The sequence below is a fragment of the Bombina bombina genome, chromosome 1, assembly GCF_027579735.1.
Source record: "Bombina bombina isolate aBomBom1 chromosome 1, aBomBom1.pri, whole genome shotgun sequence".
NCBI classification, from domain to species: Eukaryota; Metazoa; Chordata; class Amphibia; order Anura; family Bombinatoridae; genus Bombina; species Bombina bombina.
The window spans coordinates 189,419,472-189,435,708 of NC_069499.1; the positions used below are offsets into that span (position 1 = coordinate 189,419,472).

Below are 16,237 nucleotides of genomic sequence, written 5' to 3' on the forward strand. Positions count from 1 at the left end.
TCCCTGGATCTGGACAGATACCTGGGAAGTTTCTTGTTTAGATGAGAAGCCATCAGATCTATTTCTGGAAGTCCCCAGATTTAAACAATCTGAAGAAATACCCTCTGGGTGAAGAGAGACCATTCGCCCGGATGTAACGTCTGGCGACTGAGATAATCCGCTTCCCAATTGTCTATACCTGGGATGTGAACCGCAGAGATTAGACAGGAGCTGGATTCCGCCCCATACAAGTATCCGAGATACTTCTTTCATAGCCTGAGAGCCTGAGTCCCCACCTTGATGATTGACATACGCCACGGTTGTGACATTGTCTGAAAACAAATAAACGACTCTCTCTTCAGAAGAGGCCAGAACTGAAGAGCTCTGAGAATCGCACATTCCAAAATGTTGATTGGGAATCTCGCCTCCTGAGATTCCCAAACACCTCCCCAACCTGAAAGACTTGCATCTGTTGAGATCACAATCCAGGTTGGACGAACAAGAGGCCCCTTGAATTAAACGATGGTGATTCAACCACCAAGTCAGAGAAGATCGAACATTGGGATTTAAGGATATTACCTGTGATATCTTTGTATAATCCCTGCACCCATTGGTTCAGCATACAAAGCTGGAGAGGTCTCATGTGAAAATGAGCAAAAGGGATCGCGTCCGATGCAGCAGTCATGAGACCTAGAATTTCCATGCACAAAGCTACCGAAGGGAATGATTGAGACTGAAGGTTTCGACAAGCTGAAACCAAAAATTTTCTTTTGTGATTCAGATAGAGCATGCAATTTTAAGCAACTTTCTACTTTACTCCTATTATCAATTTTATTCGTTCTCTTGCTATTTTTATATGAAAAAGAAGGCATCTAAGCTTTTTTCTTGGATCAGCACTCTGGACAGCAGTTTATTGGATGAATTTATCCACCAATCAGCAAAGACAACCTAGGTTGTTCACCCAAAATGGGCGGCATCTAACTTACATTCTTGCATTTCAAATAAAGATACCAAGAGAATACAGAACATTTGATAATAGGAGTAAATTAGAAAGTTGCTTAAAATTGCCTGCTCTATCTGAATCACAAAAGAAAAAATTTGGTTTCAGTGTCCTTTAAGTATAGAAAAAGAAAGGGAAGAACACTTCACTTTATAAACACTTTAAGGAAGTACAACCGGGGCCAATACTAAAGAGCTATGGTATTGGGGCATACATAGAATTAAGGGACACTGGAGAGGGGGGTAACATAGAAAAAACCCTTCTTATAAAGGAAGCAGAATTTGTCTTTTGAACAAATATAGAATTAATTGCAATGCTTAACCCTTTAAGGACACAGCTTTTAGTTTGCTCAATTGTTTTATGACGGAAAAAATCCGTCATATGTCCTTAAGAGGTTAATAAACTTACAATTTGTATATATTTCCATTTTGTTATGTTATTATCATTAGCAATCTAATCACGAATACCAAAACATACTGAACAAATTTACACTGAATAAAGAAGATTCGGATACACAAGTATGCCAGATGAATGTCACATGACAAATTATGAAAATATCCAAAATAAGAAACTGTGTCACTATTTTAAAGAAAGAGAAAAAGCAAATACCACTTAATCAAGAAAAAAGCCAATACCACCTTAATAAAGATAGATACAAGATATGCCAATTAAGCCTCCACCAATCGCAAACAAGGATACTGTTTATAAGGGATTATACCACATGCCATAAACATCTTGATAAAGCCCAGAGAAGGGCGAAACGAGTCGACTATATGGCACTGTGATATATTATTGTCCACCACAATATTATTTATTTTATTATTCATGAACTCGTGTAATATAACCCGGGTTATCACTTTGCAAATTTCAACCTCAACAATTATTTTGCCTTACAAGCTGAAGGGTATCTTATGCCCCACTACAGTTTCTCCCTGCGTGCATAAGCACTAAGTGCAGGTTCATATCTCCTTTTTTTACGTCCAATTACTGGAAACAGCTGATCGCATCCAGGAAAGCAATACCCGTCTACTCTATTGAGACGGAGGACAAGCCATGACGTCAGACGCCATCAGTCACATGGTACTCGTTTGGCAAGCAGCTCCGTTGTAGGAGTGGAAGCGTTTAAACCAAAAGACCAGTTGATACACCCACTACGAAGAAGGGTAAAGTACCTACTTACAAGTTGGAAACATTAGAGTTACACAGGTATCATTTCTTTATTTGCTCACAACTGCAATGTGTTTTTATTAAGAGCTTTTATCGCTTTTGAATCCATCCTCATATGTCTGAGTAAGACTAAGTCTGCATCTAACACACTCAATTGGAGGGACATTGGCAACAATTTCTGATTTTAACTATTGTGGCATACGTTTTACAGGCTATGTTTTGAATTTATACATAGTAACTGTTCGCAAATAACAGACAATATACAACGATTTTTTGCTTCAGGTCTGATACTAGATTTATGAACTTCAGGTCTGATACTAGATATATGAACACTATGATTGTAACTTAGTTTTTTTAGAATCATTTAAATATCGAATTATTGTGTTTTAACATTTGTAATATTGGTAACATTTGAAAGTGGTAATATTTTTAGCCTCTGGCGCCCTCTCTACACTTCAGTTTTTTAACTTTGCATTTTGTCTATCCAGACAACACCTAGGGATATTGTCTATTAGAGAGGTGTTTAATATCTCTTTCCTAGCGCACACCATTTTCCATTTACAATCACAGCAGTAGTCTGGATGGTTTTGCAGAAAACCTTTCCCTGCATCTCCAGACTCTAGCTTTCATCAATACTTTCACAGAGGTTGACATGACTACTTAAAACTCCAGTCCTATCTCGAAGGGCAGAATCTTCGGACACCTCTCTGACACCTCCTAACGTGACGAAAGGAAAATAATGACTGGGGTAATGAGGAAGTGGGGAGTGATATTTAAAGCCTTTGGCTGGGGTGTCTCTGCCTCCTCTTGGTGACCAGGTGTTTGTATTTCCCAACAGTAAGGAATGAAGCCATGGACTCTCCCTATCTTAGGAAGGAAAACATCAAAGCGATAACATTTTGAAAAAGTAAGCAGAAAAGACCATATTGCAGCTTTGCAAATCTACTCCAAAGATGCATAATTTTTTAAAAGACTACGATGTTGCAACTGCTTTTGTAGAAAGAGCTGTAATACGCTAAGGAGGCGACTTTACCTCCACCAAATAAACCTTGTGAATCGCTTGTTTGAGCAAAGAGGCCAACGCTACCTTTGTAGCTATCTCCCCTTTACGAGCCCCAGAGTAGTGAGTAAACAAACTAGAAGTTTGTCTGAAATCTTTAGTAACTTAGAGATAGAATTTCAAAGCCCTTACTAAATCAAGATTTAATACAGTTGCTCCTTAGAGTTAGCAGGATCTGAACATAATGAAGGAACAACAATTTCTTGATTAATAGATTCCATAGAAACTACCTTAGGAAGAAAATCATATTTAACACAAAGTACAGCCTTCTCCTTGTAAATAATTAGACCACGGAGAATCACAATAAGGTTAACAACTAGAAACTCTACATGCTGAAGTGATTGCGGATAGGGAAAAGCACTTCCCAAGAAAACAGTAGCTAATATCAATGGACTGCAATTGGTTCAAAAAGAGGATCTTGTAATACAGAGAGAATTAGAATCAAATCCCAGGGTGGAGAAATAGGTTTAACAACTGGCCTTATACTAACGCCTGGACAAAAAAGTTTGAACCTCAGGAAGTTTAGTCAACTAATAAAACCTTTTAGGAAATTATAAACCCTTGTCAAGGCCATCCTGTAAAAACTGAAGTATTCTAGAAATTCTAAAATGAATACCAAGAAGACCCTCTTGAAGAACAAATGTTATAAATCTTTTGAGTCACAGGCTTTCTGGCCTGCATCAAAGTTTCAGTGACCGAATAAGAGAAACCTAAGCTGCCTCACTACTGTGCCACAACTCAGACAGGGGCCACCAAAACGTTACACAATTTGCATTTCTTTAAATGTTTAAGGGGTGGGGGGTGATAAACATTTAAAGCACCATACATTGAATTAGGATAGCGGGTTGCACATTTAAAAAACTACCACCATGTTTAAAGACACAGAGTCCATAACAGGACGGCCCAGAGGAAACTTGCAAGGATAAGAAGCAGCCCTCAAGAAAGACAGAGCGCATTAAACAGCCCCTCGACAGAGGGCACGCTCCAGGCAATCTAAGCCGCCGGACCTACTCACAGGTCCCTAAAAAAGGGGAACACAAAACCTCCATCGAGGCCCCCCCGAGAAGGAGAGTATACCCTCAGGACCCGAAGGAAGAGTAAACCCTCTCCTCTCAAAGGAGCAAGGAAAAATCCATCTCCTAGTAAACTGAGCTATCAGGGATAAACTCAATAAGCTCACACCATCCAGAAGAGACTGCGACCCCATAGACCGATCGGGCAAACTGATCTGTAGACCCACACCCAGCAGGACCAACCCAGCCACAGGAATCCAATAGAGGAAACAAAAGAATCCGAGACTGGTACAGGATCGAGCGTAAAGATGGTACAGCATCTCCCCAGAGTACAAGTATAACTTTAAATAGAAGTAAAAAAAGTTTGTAAGGAGCACCAGATCTTTGTAAAAAAAAAATCACCTTTTTTTGTTTTAAACAAAACACAGTAATCTTCTGCATGCCATCAGGGGGGTATTCTGTACAGGGTTCCCTCAGCTAGGACACAGTGTCGGCTGACACCGTTTCGGCTTACGCAGTACTCAAAGCCATTAAAAGCACTAATACAGGGCTCTCTTAAAAACAAACTCTAGCTGTGTGATTGGCCCACTAACCACCAATACGAATCTCCAAATTTCTTAACTATTTCGTGACCTAAACCTAGGGTCCATTTACTTTAACCTCGCACCTGGTGTATCTTCCTTCTGTGGAGTCCTCTAATCTATTAAAATATATATATATATATATATATATATATATATATATATATATATATATATATTTTACTTATTTAATGTAGTGATATTTATATGTATATCCTCATCTACAGTCAATATCTACACTCAACTACATTGGAAACTCAATAATGATATCAAATCCTACTTGTCTTAATATTTACACAACACGGGTCTAAAAGTAGTTTTCTTATTGGTAGATAACCTGCTCCTTATTAAATGAAAATTGTATCATACTTCCAACTACACTAACAATAATTAATTCAGAGAATTGAAGTCCTCTTGGGGACCCTGGTTCTAAAACAAAAGATCCAATAGATATAAAAGTGGGGTAGTGAGTACAACTTGTTTAATATCTATTAAGAGCTCCTTCATTCTTGTCCTAGCTTCCCTAGTTGTTTGAACCTGTATACTGTAACCGACATTCCGTGCATATGATAAGGTATATCACCATGCGTTGAACGGCAGTTCAAACAGTTCTTTTTTGGAGAAGCTTTCCCTGTCACTGTATACTGGAACTTGTCCCCAGTGGTCACTTTGTCACAGGCTTTACACGCTGCAAATTGCACTTATATGTGCCATGAAGCCTTAGCCACGAGGAACCGCTCTCAGTTAAGTTCGGTTTTAGCTCTGTGGGTGCTAACAAATTGCTTACTGATCTGTTCTTCCTATATGCAAATTTGCAGCCACCCTTCACCGCCTCTACTAGGCCATCATCTCCTGCCAGCATGATAAAGTGTGATCTCACTCTCTTACATACTTCTTCATACTGTTTGGAGGAATCAGTTATAAACATAACTATTACTTCTTTTCCTCCATATTTTGTTACAGACACCTTTCGGGAAATGCTTTCATCTTTCAGTAAATCCTCTCTTGATTTTATTTACTACTCCTTTAGTCTTGAACAGCTTATTTGAATAGCCTCGCTCTCTCAGCTTTTTTATTAAGTACTTTCATTAGAGCAGTTACGCTTTAGACAAATAAAATGCCCTTTGGCAACCGCCTTAAAAACTTAAAAAGCTTGTAATAAGGAGTTGCCTGAAATTGGTTTGACAAAAACTTTTGTCCCTATTTTTTCTCCATGTATACCCTTCAGTGTAATGTCCCAGAAAGTTGACCTCCCTGTTTAATCGAATTCTCAGGTGAAACGGATGCCCACATCATTGATGTTTAGACCATGAGCAAAGTCCAACAGACTACTCATTACCCTTCCAAATAAACAAGAGGTCATCAATATAACGCTTGTAAAAAACACAATTTCTCCTTTGTGAGGGTTCCTACCCCCATAGACGTGGAAAAGATCCCACCAACCCATAAACAGGTTGGCATAGGAGGGGCAAATTTTGCCCCCATATCTGTCCCACGCCTCTGGAGATAGTAAACCCCCCCGAATTTGAAATAGATACTCCACATAATCTGTGTGGTTTCCAAACGTTCTGTTTAGAAAGAAATAAAGGGCTTGTAGACCTTTTTTATGTGGTATACTGGAATAAAGGGACTTTACATCGACTGTTAGCCATGTCAAGCCCCTATCTCATGTTATCCCAGAGAGAAGATTTAGTACATGTTTCGTATCAGTCAGATGGCTTTTAATGGTGCCTACAATTGGCTGAAGAATGGAATCCAGCCATTCTGAGAGATGCTCCAAGAGAGAGCCAATACCGCTCACAATCGGCCTCCCTTTTACTTCCACCAAAGACTTGTGGACTTTGAGTAAATGATTGAACACTGGGGTGATTGGATTATCCACCATCAAATACCTTTTAGTCTTCTCGTCTATAAAACCAAAGTCCACACCATCATCAATAAGGCTTTCAAGTTGTTTCTGAAAAGATCTTACCAGGTCACACCCTAGCCCTGTATAGTCCTCTCTCTCATGTAATTGTCTGTGTGCCTCTACTTCGAAATCCTTTCTATATAGGAGCACCACTGCTCCGCCTTTAATCGGCCGAACAAACTACCAAATCCTGATTCTTCCTCAGGTTATCCAAAGCCTTCTGTTCTTTTTAAGTTATATTGTGCCCCTATGTAAGGTTGGTTCTGTAATATAACTCTGTCAAATCCTTCTTTATTTCTTTCTTGGAATCCCTCCAGTATCCCCCCTCTGTTTTGAACTGGATAAAACCTTGATTTACATTTAAAAAAGGGTATCACCACCACTGTAGCCTCATCCAATGTGGATTCATACTGGAGGGAATCCAATGTAAGCACACTACAAGTATCCTAAAAATCTAGTCCCTGTCTGGGGTACAGTTGTCTCATCCTCTGCATAATAACTGGATTGACCTCCAACCTGATCTTTATAAACCTTCTTTAATGTCAAGTTGCGTATCAGCTTATTTATATCTAGTAAGGTATTAAACAAGTCCCATGCCTAGGACTTTAGTCTCCTCTTGACTCAAGTTGTAATTTGAGAGATTTATTACATCTCGTCTCTGTATCTGGATGGTACTCGCCCTCTCCTGAGGGGATATCGATTGTCCTCTGTCTCTGAAACTGTTGTCTGTGGCTGTGTCCTCGACCACCTCAAACCACCCCACCCCCCCTTAGGATGTGCCCTGGGGGATGGAAAAAAACTTGTTCCACTGTGCTTGTTCTTCAGCATTTTATTCCCTCCTGCATTAGTATAATCAGCTGCTTGATATTTCGAATATGCAAAACAGAATGAGAAGCAGTCTGCCAGGAACACACAGCAGCATTAATAGCTTGTTCTATGGCCCGGTTGCCACCTGGTAGTAGCTTCTTTCTGCCCAATTGTGCTTTTCACAGAGGAAAACTTTCCTGTAGTATATCAGTCTGATCCTGTCGACATGGTCAGTTCAGCCCCCGAAATGCCAGGCAATTCTCCTTTGAACAAGGAACATGACAACCCCAGACGATCGTTTCGGCCTCCTTTGGACCTCGTCAGTGAGGTGCAGCCATATCCCTCTAAGCACATTGGGCAAGGAGTCCACGTCTGGTTTCCCCCATCACCATTAGGGAGACTATCCCCAGGTTCATATTTACATATGCAAAACAGAATGAGAATCAGTCTGTCAGGAACGAACAGCAGCATCAATAGCTTGTTCTATGGCCCGGTTGCCACCTGGTAGTAGCTTCTTTCTGCCCAATTGTGCTTTTCACAGAGGAAAACTTTCCTGTAGAATATCAGTCTGATCCCGCCGACATGGTCAGTTCGATCCCCGAAAATACCAAGGCAATTCTCCTCTAGACAAGAAACAGGACAACCCCCAGACGATCGTTTCGGCCTCCTTTGAACCTCGTCAGTGAGGTGCAGCCATATCCCTCTAAGCACATTGGGCAAGGAGTCCACGTCTGGTTTCCCCTATCACCCTTAGGGAGACTATCCCCAGGGTCATATTTACATAAGCAAAAAAGAATGAGAAGCAGTCTGCCAGGAACGAACAGCAGCAGTCAATAGCTTGTTTCTATGGACCGGTTGCCACCTGGTAGTAGCTTCTTTCTGCCCAATTGTGCTTTTCACAGACGAAAAAATTTCGAATAGGCAGAGGTTCCTGCTCTTGAGAATGGTGGCAATCTGTTTGGTCCCTCTTTGGGCCTCACTGCTTGTGACTTCTCCTGTGGTCTCATCTCTCTATCAGACTCTCTTCCATCATATGATGGGACCAATTCTTCCCCACCAGAGGAGCCTTCATCCATCGACTGCTTCACTCTCATAGAAGTGAACTTGTTTATTCTTCTGTTGGTGGATACTTGTATTGGTATTCTCACTGTGGCTATGCCTGCCCCTACCTCGTGATCTCCAGTTGTAAGGTTTAAAATTTTCCTTAATATTTTCTTTTCTTCTCAGGAAACGTTCCTTCCTATGCCAGACAGACTATATCTTGGTCATAGTCCTGTTGATCTTGAATATATTTTGAGTGTTTAATCTCAAGTAGTAATGCTTTCGCCTCTGATAGTATTTCTTATAGTATACCATCAAATTTGGAGTAATTTGGTTCTTCACTCCTTTTATTTAGTTCTTCTTGAACCAACACTATTTTATTCATGATTTCTCCCATCGCTTTGGTCTTATATTCGATGACTAATATAATTAGTTTTTAGGAGCACTCAGTCAGGTTGTTATTAGAGAGCTTTATAAATCTTTTGTTATCCGTAACAAAGGTAGGAAATGTATTCATCCTCAGACCTCTGGGAATTATCCCAAGCTCATGGAACTTTTTCAAAGTCCATATGTCCCATTTAATTTTATCCTCTTTTTTTTTTTTTTAAGCAGGAAGTCCATTTCTTCAAATAGGGACACCAGGAGTAATTTGTACGATCCGTATTAAATATTCTCACAATCCCAGGACAGCAAATCTCTTTCTGTTATTGGGGCCGTCCAGTGAAGCACGGATCTCAATACCTTATTTCTCACGCCCACGCACCAACCAATAGACGCCCAGAACGAGCTCCAGACAAGGAGACGCCACACGCTATCGTCTGTTAGAAATTATAAGAAGCGGAGAGCTTGTCTGAACAGAATTGACAGGTGATGATCAGGATCAGGGTAAGATTGCACTTATGCATACTTATACACATTGGGCTCAATTAACGGATACAATACATGCAGTTATTTAGGAAGCTGGACTACCCATTCACACTGACTGATTTATGGGTAAATCTTACTGGCAGTTAATTTTGCACATTACAATAGAGGAGTGAAAGCTTATACATGTGTGTTATTAATTGGTAATTTAATGGAATAGTTGCAATGGCTGGTTGATTGAACCCCGGAGGTTAGCAACGCTAATCTAAACAGAAGTATAAGAGCTGAAAGAAGGCATATGGACGTTGTGCAATACGGAAGTGTTAATACTAACATTATTTCTACATACAGCAAAGTGCAAAAGTGAATCCATTAAGTATATCTATATCTGACCCTCATATCACGTTTGTCTAAATGAAAGCATAGTGGGTGTGGAGCCGAGAGTAAGCTTCATAAGTGACTGGTACTAATTCAAAAGGAATAAGATTGTGTACCCTGTAACCTACTAAAGTCTTCTTGTACTGTTACAAGTATAACTTGACTCTGAAAACAGACAAGGCCATAGACCTAAGGATCCATCCAAATAAGGCCCCACAGTCTGACTTGGAGCCAGCTAACCCCTAGATGACATGGGTTACTCTGTTGTAAAAAGTAAGAAAACCAGGCCACCCTGACCCAGTCCGATAGACAGAGCAAGGACATAGCCCAAGTTCCCACTACCGTGGAACACCCCGACCAACCCTGAGATCCAAGATTCCAAAACAACCAAGACTGGGGTCAGGAAGAAGGCCAAGCGAATCCTCAGAAAGCAGAAGTCTAAGAGAAAAACAGGTCTGGGCTGCCTATTAGTTCAGGGAAACCTTACCCTTGGAACTAAACATCCCAACTGGCCAAAAAGCCAGAAAAGGGAAATTGACACATATCCAGAGAATCCGGATAGGAGGAGTAACTCTAAAGTACCGACCAAAGAAGGAACACCACCCCTAGCCAAAGTACCAAGGCTCCAAGGAGCAGGGCTAGAAAGTCATAATGAAGGGACTTCTCAAAGCCTCAGAACAATAGAAGGGATACCGACGAGGTTCACAAAACCCTACTAGCAGGGCTAGTCTTCCCATCACCTTCCACATAGGCAGAGGACACAGGGAAGAGAAAGGCGCTAAACCTTCCCAGCTCCGGGGAACCCCGAGCTAAGCAAAGTCCCCACAGGGATCAACCATCATCCGGAACGCTGATCCCTAAAAGGAGATCTAACTCACCCGGAGACATAAGGAGACCCAAAGGCCTCATAACTCAGTCAGACCATCATGTCCAAGAGTAAAAGCTGTATCTAGATACATTAGAAACGGCTTACACCTACACCCACAAGATGCCAAGAACTGCAATAAGCATTCCAAAAGCAAAACCTTCCGCATGCCAGACAGCTATCCTTACAAGCTGTAGGATCAAGTCCCAACAGACCATCCAGAAGCCTAAAACTGAAGGCCAAACCTTTTAAACAGCGGGTGACTGGGCCTAAACCCACCAACCCTCCCCCACATGGAGGAGGAACTCTAGGTTCTGATGAAATTCAGATGTCAGATAGAGTGACGCAGCGGAACACTCCCCTGCCCAGTCATCTATGACTTGAGACTACAAGGACTGGGACAATCCTTCACGCCTCACAAACCCACCAGTTCTTCTCGAATGCTTAGTGGAACATGAAAACAATGATAACTTGAGCACTCAGCGCTTCTACCGAACCAGCTCAGCAGAACAGCGCCACGTGTCTGAACAGCCGCAAGACCGAACTAACCCGACAGGACCAGCCTGTACCAGGGATCCTAACCGGCAAGCTGCAAAAACTTTCCTCATAGGGGGAAAACAAAAGACAATTTTTAAACATAGGACTAATATGTCTAAACAACTTCGCAGAAGTAACAGAGTATAAAATCCCAGATGGTTCCGAAGGAAACAAAAAACAAATAAAAGACATCCATCGGATACAAAATAAAATTATAAGTCAATTCGCAGGTTAACACCCAAAAAAGACACGGGCTTACCCTTAGGACCAGCCAAACAGAGCCCCACAAAAACTGGGAAAGTACTCAAAATAAAGACAATAGGAGATTACCTCATCCCATATGTACTCACAAGTTGTACCATCAGACTGAAATTCGCATATCTATGAACTATATGGTCAATCAGTGACTCAAACAGATGTCTGAGCAATACGCAAAGGCGCGCAATCCAGTAGTGAAAAGCACAACACTCCCGAACAGAACCCTCAGGATACTGCGGAGGCCCACCCCAAGGAGGAATACCCGGGACAATAGGGAACGAGCAAATTTACAAACAAACGTCTGGACTATGCAGATGAGCAAGTGCTAACATTATCTGAAGGCGAAAATGTGCTGCAAGCTCCGGGGGGGAACACACCACCCTGCATGGAGGAACTATAAACTGGGTTACCCGCATGTGTAGGAGGAAGAATCAGTAGGGAACTCGCTCCCTGGGAGACAGGACCCCCAGAGGCGGAAGGCTCAGCAGATCCCGGATTCCCCGTGCCCGAGGAACCGGGTGCTCTTATATGGCATATGGAACAAGACTGATTGACAGGAGTCAACGAGGCTAAACCGGATTCGGCACCGGACACAGAATCTGAATCAGATATTACAATTGTCTCAGTGTCAGAATCCTCCATAACTGAATCTGAAATTAGCACAGTCTCAGCATCAGAATCCCCCATAACTGTAAGAGGATATGACAATATGGACTATAAACCGTAAAAAAACAAAAAACGGCACCTGATACCACTAATGGCTGGGGCACTCACCACCTCCTATGACCAGACCCCTGTGGACTAGAATATCTCAGTCGCCACACGGTCGGGAATGCAGAAATGAATAAAAGAGCGTAACCACGCCCGGACACAGGGTGAACCGTACAGTCCAAAAAGCGCACCCAGCCAAAAGGCCGCGACACGTCCAAAGACCTCAAAGTTCCAAACCACAAGCCCATAAACCTCACACATAAGCAGGATGAATCACATAAACATGATTATAAACCCCCCTGTCCAATAACACCCCTCAGGAGATATTAACCCTCGATTCCAAGATCTAACAGAGACTCACTGAGACACTTATGTTTTCAGTTAAACTCGCGAGGAGCTTTAGCCTCACGGGAATCATCACGTTAAAGTACATTGAATAAAGAAAAATGAAACAATCTTACCGGAATCAACACCGTGGAACAGGAACACATCCTTTCAATTGTGACGAATAGTATCATCGCCTCCGCCATGGGCTTGAGAGAAGAAAACAGGCAGCGAAGTGAAGTTAGACAACACCGACTGCTTAAGGAGCCGTTATGAGTCGGGATGGTTTCGCAGAAAAACTTCCTGCATCTCCGGAATCTAACTTTCATCCAAGCCCTCACTGAGGAGGCCGACATGGGACAGGAGTTTTAAGTAGTCCGGTCAAAGAGTAAAACCCTCCATAAGAGCCAAAAAGCAAAAATTAAAATTCTGACATGTCTCTGCCAACCTCCTGAGACGAAAGGCAAAGAATGATTGGGGGATGAGGGGAGTGGGAGGAGTATTTAAGCCTTTGGCTGGGGTGTCTTTGCCACCTCCTGGTGGCCAGGTTCTTATTTCCTAAAAGTAATGAATGCAACTGTGCACTCTTTCCATTTAAGAAGAAAAATTGGGTTTAGTATCCTTTTAAGGTTATAGTTGATTTAAATATAGCATTTACAAAACACGTTTCACAAAAATAAAACTTATCGAAAAGCAACAATACCCTTCCCTACACTTCCACAATCACCCTTACGGACTATCTTTGAAAGTGACAACTGATAAAAAGGCATAGTATGGGCTTAAAATTTAATGAAAAAAGTTAGTGGCAGATACACAACTTTTTCATCCCAGGTTAAAAGGGACATAAAACAAGTTGATAGAGACAAAATATCATATGTACTTTAATTACTTTACCTGCAAATGTATACTGCAGTGCCTCACCATGAACCCTTTCTTTTTAGTTTCTGAATTGTAAAGTTCTAACTCCCCCCACACATTTCCTTCTATGGTTGTATCAATATCTATTGTTTTGGTAGAATGCAAAAAACTGCATAGGGATTATCTGCTGGAGCATGCATAGAAGCTGTGAACTCAGATGAAATACAGTGCCTGTGTCAAAACACTGATAAGGGGAGTGGAGTTGGCTGCTCCAGGAAGCTTAGCTATGTAATACATTTTGCTTATTATTGAAAATTTTAAAATACTTGCCAGCAATGTTTAAACAATTTTTTTTGCAAACTATTTTTAATTAATTAGCCCTTTTAGGATATGCACAGATCTCAACCTTTTTTTATGTCCCTTTAACAAGGTGTCCTACCAAGCAAGATTTCAAGAAATTCACTTCCACAAAAAACACCCATGCTGTAATAGTTATCGGTTGTTTACTGTGGTAACCGCAGACCCCCAAAAGAAGCATATGGACCAAAATCATGGGTGGGTGGGTGGGGTAGCCTCTCTATCACCCCATACACAGATCTTTATGGGCTACTGTACATTGCAAGGACAAACCAATCAATCAATCTCAAACTATATCAAGAGGAAATGACTAATGATATGATTAAATAAAATGTAAATCAAACCTCAGAACAAGCCATAAGATTTGTAGCATATAGGAGAGGATTTGTAAAATAAATAAATGAGCAATAAGTAAAATGTATGACGCATGGCTCCAAAAATTTGATAAGCTCCTGAAGGAGACCATGAAATTGTGTGAAAACAGTGAGCGAAGTGAAGCCAATAAATTGCAAGTACAGGTCTTTCTTATACCATGACATCTCTAATAAAAACATGTGTAAGCTAAGGCATATATGGCTAGTGGTAAAGATCTGTAGACACACAATATGGTCTATACATTTGTTTGCACATATTGTTTATACAATACCTTTGTGCTTGTTCCCAACTCCGGAATAGTTGTTCTCAACTGAAATCTTACTTTAGCTCTATAAAAAAAGGAAATAAATATTGGCATTAACAATGACTGCTTTTCCAACAACTTCCTGAAATGATTCTATTATGTGTACTCTGTACATTAATAAAAGACAAGACATGATGCAGTGTTAACAGGAAAAAGAAAAGAAAAAAGTTAAGAACAGCTATTTTAAAGCAAAATAAAAAACTTGTTGGCTCCTTGGATTGAGACAAAAAAAAAAAAAACCTCCAGGTTTCCCTTTTTAAATATGTGTATGTTGCATTTTTAACAGAAATTAAAAAAAAAAATGGTCTGCAAATATTATTCAGAAATGATATAAATATGAGTTTGAGAAATTCTCATACACAGGCTCTGACACAACCTTTATTTATTGTTAAATTAACAGAATAAAATTCTTCTTGAAAGAGCCTCTTTGCTACTGCAATTATTTATTACACTGATTTTTTGAGTGTTCAAATGTGTGTATGTTGTTGGTTTCTCAATATTCTTGTTGATCTATAAATTTCAGATAAAATTTGTTAATCCCAGATACAGAACATAACATTTTAATTCTCTATTTGCATTTTTTGTTCCAAAAAAACTTTAATGGTTATCCAGAGTTACAATATGTAGTAGGGTAAAACAAAGTAATCGTCTATAAAGATTCAAAACATTTACAAAAGTTGTGAGACAGTTAATGATGTGATACAAAAAACAACTAAACGCCTCACAGACCTTTTACTATTTACATCCAAAACACCATTAAATGAGCTCAGAAAAAACACTGATTTTTTTTGGTGTATCAAATTTCTTTTTTTATTTCTAACTGATTTAGGCAGGTTAGCTTTCCCTTTAGAAAACTAAAAAGTTAACTTAAATACCAAATCACAAGAGTCTATTAAGGATTAAAACATAAAAAACACAGACTATGATATAAAATAATATATTGCCATTATTTTTCCCAATTTTCCTGTAATTTTAGTCTGATTGTAAGTTTCCCATTCCCAATTTTTAGAATTGAACAGCAGCACACTGCAGACTTCATAAGGCATAACCCCTGCTATATATCTGTCCCTAACTGACCTCAGCAGAGGGTCATAACATACATCAAAGTAATACAGGGCTTTACCAACAAAATGACAGGGGCTCTACCTGGACCTACTCTAGTATTGGTTTGGAATGGCTCCTACAAATAAGGCAATAAATATTCACAAAATCCTCAGCACCATTTGTTAAAATGATCCTTCTTATTTTAACATCCAATTAAACAGGAGCGGACTGGGAACCCCGGAGAAGGGAAACCCGGATCGGTTTTTGGTCCGATAAAAGCACGCATCCCTGGGGTTCAGCGCAACACTTATTGCTGCATTATTTGTGTGACATCTCCCACATCTGCATACTGCTCAGTGATTTCACCGTCATCGTAATTTTTTAATTTTAGATTATCATGAAAAGTAGAATCAATGTTTTAAACACCACATAGAAGAGCTTGACAGTCCAACTTGCCAGGGTGCCTGTTTCACTTTAAAAAAAACATAATTTATGCTTACTTGTTAAATTAATTTCTTTCATGAAGGGTGAAAGTCCACGATCCATTACTCCTGGGAAGTTAGTTTCCCTAGCCACTAGGCGGAGGCAAGAATTCCCAAACCCCAAGAACTCTATAAACCCATCCCACCTTCCTGGAAACTAGTCCAACGTATAGCCAAGCAACAAAGTTAGGAAAAGTAATAAGAGTCTGATAAATTTATTATTTCTTGACAAGGTGAGTCCACGGAATCATCAATTACTGTTGGGAATATCAATTCTTGGCCAGCAGGAGGCGGCAAAGCGCACCACAGCAAAGCTGTTACGT

The 16,237-nt window shown here is 40.4% G+C and overlaps 1 protein-coding gene across 6 annotated transcripts in view; it reads right to left on the reverse strand.

Annotated features, from left to right (window-relative positions):
- The window catches only part of NUMB (NUMB endocytic adaptor protein), a 498,823-nt gene that overhangs the window by 348,643 nt on the left and 133,943 nt on the right, over window positions 1–16,237 (reverse strand). For all 6 annotated transcript variants that reach the window (XM_053697790.1, XM_053697791.1, XM_053697786.1 and 3 more), the window contains one exon: window positions 14,356–14,413. The gene's annotated coding sequence lies outside the window, so the exon portion shown is untranslated. The remainder of the gene's footprint in view (window positions 1–14,355; window positions 14,414–16,237) is intronic.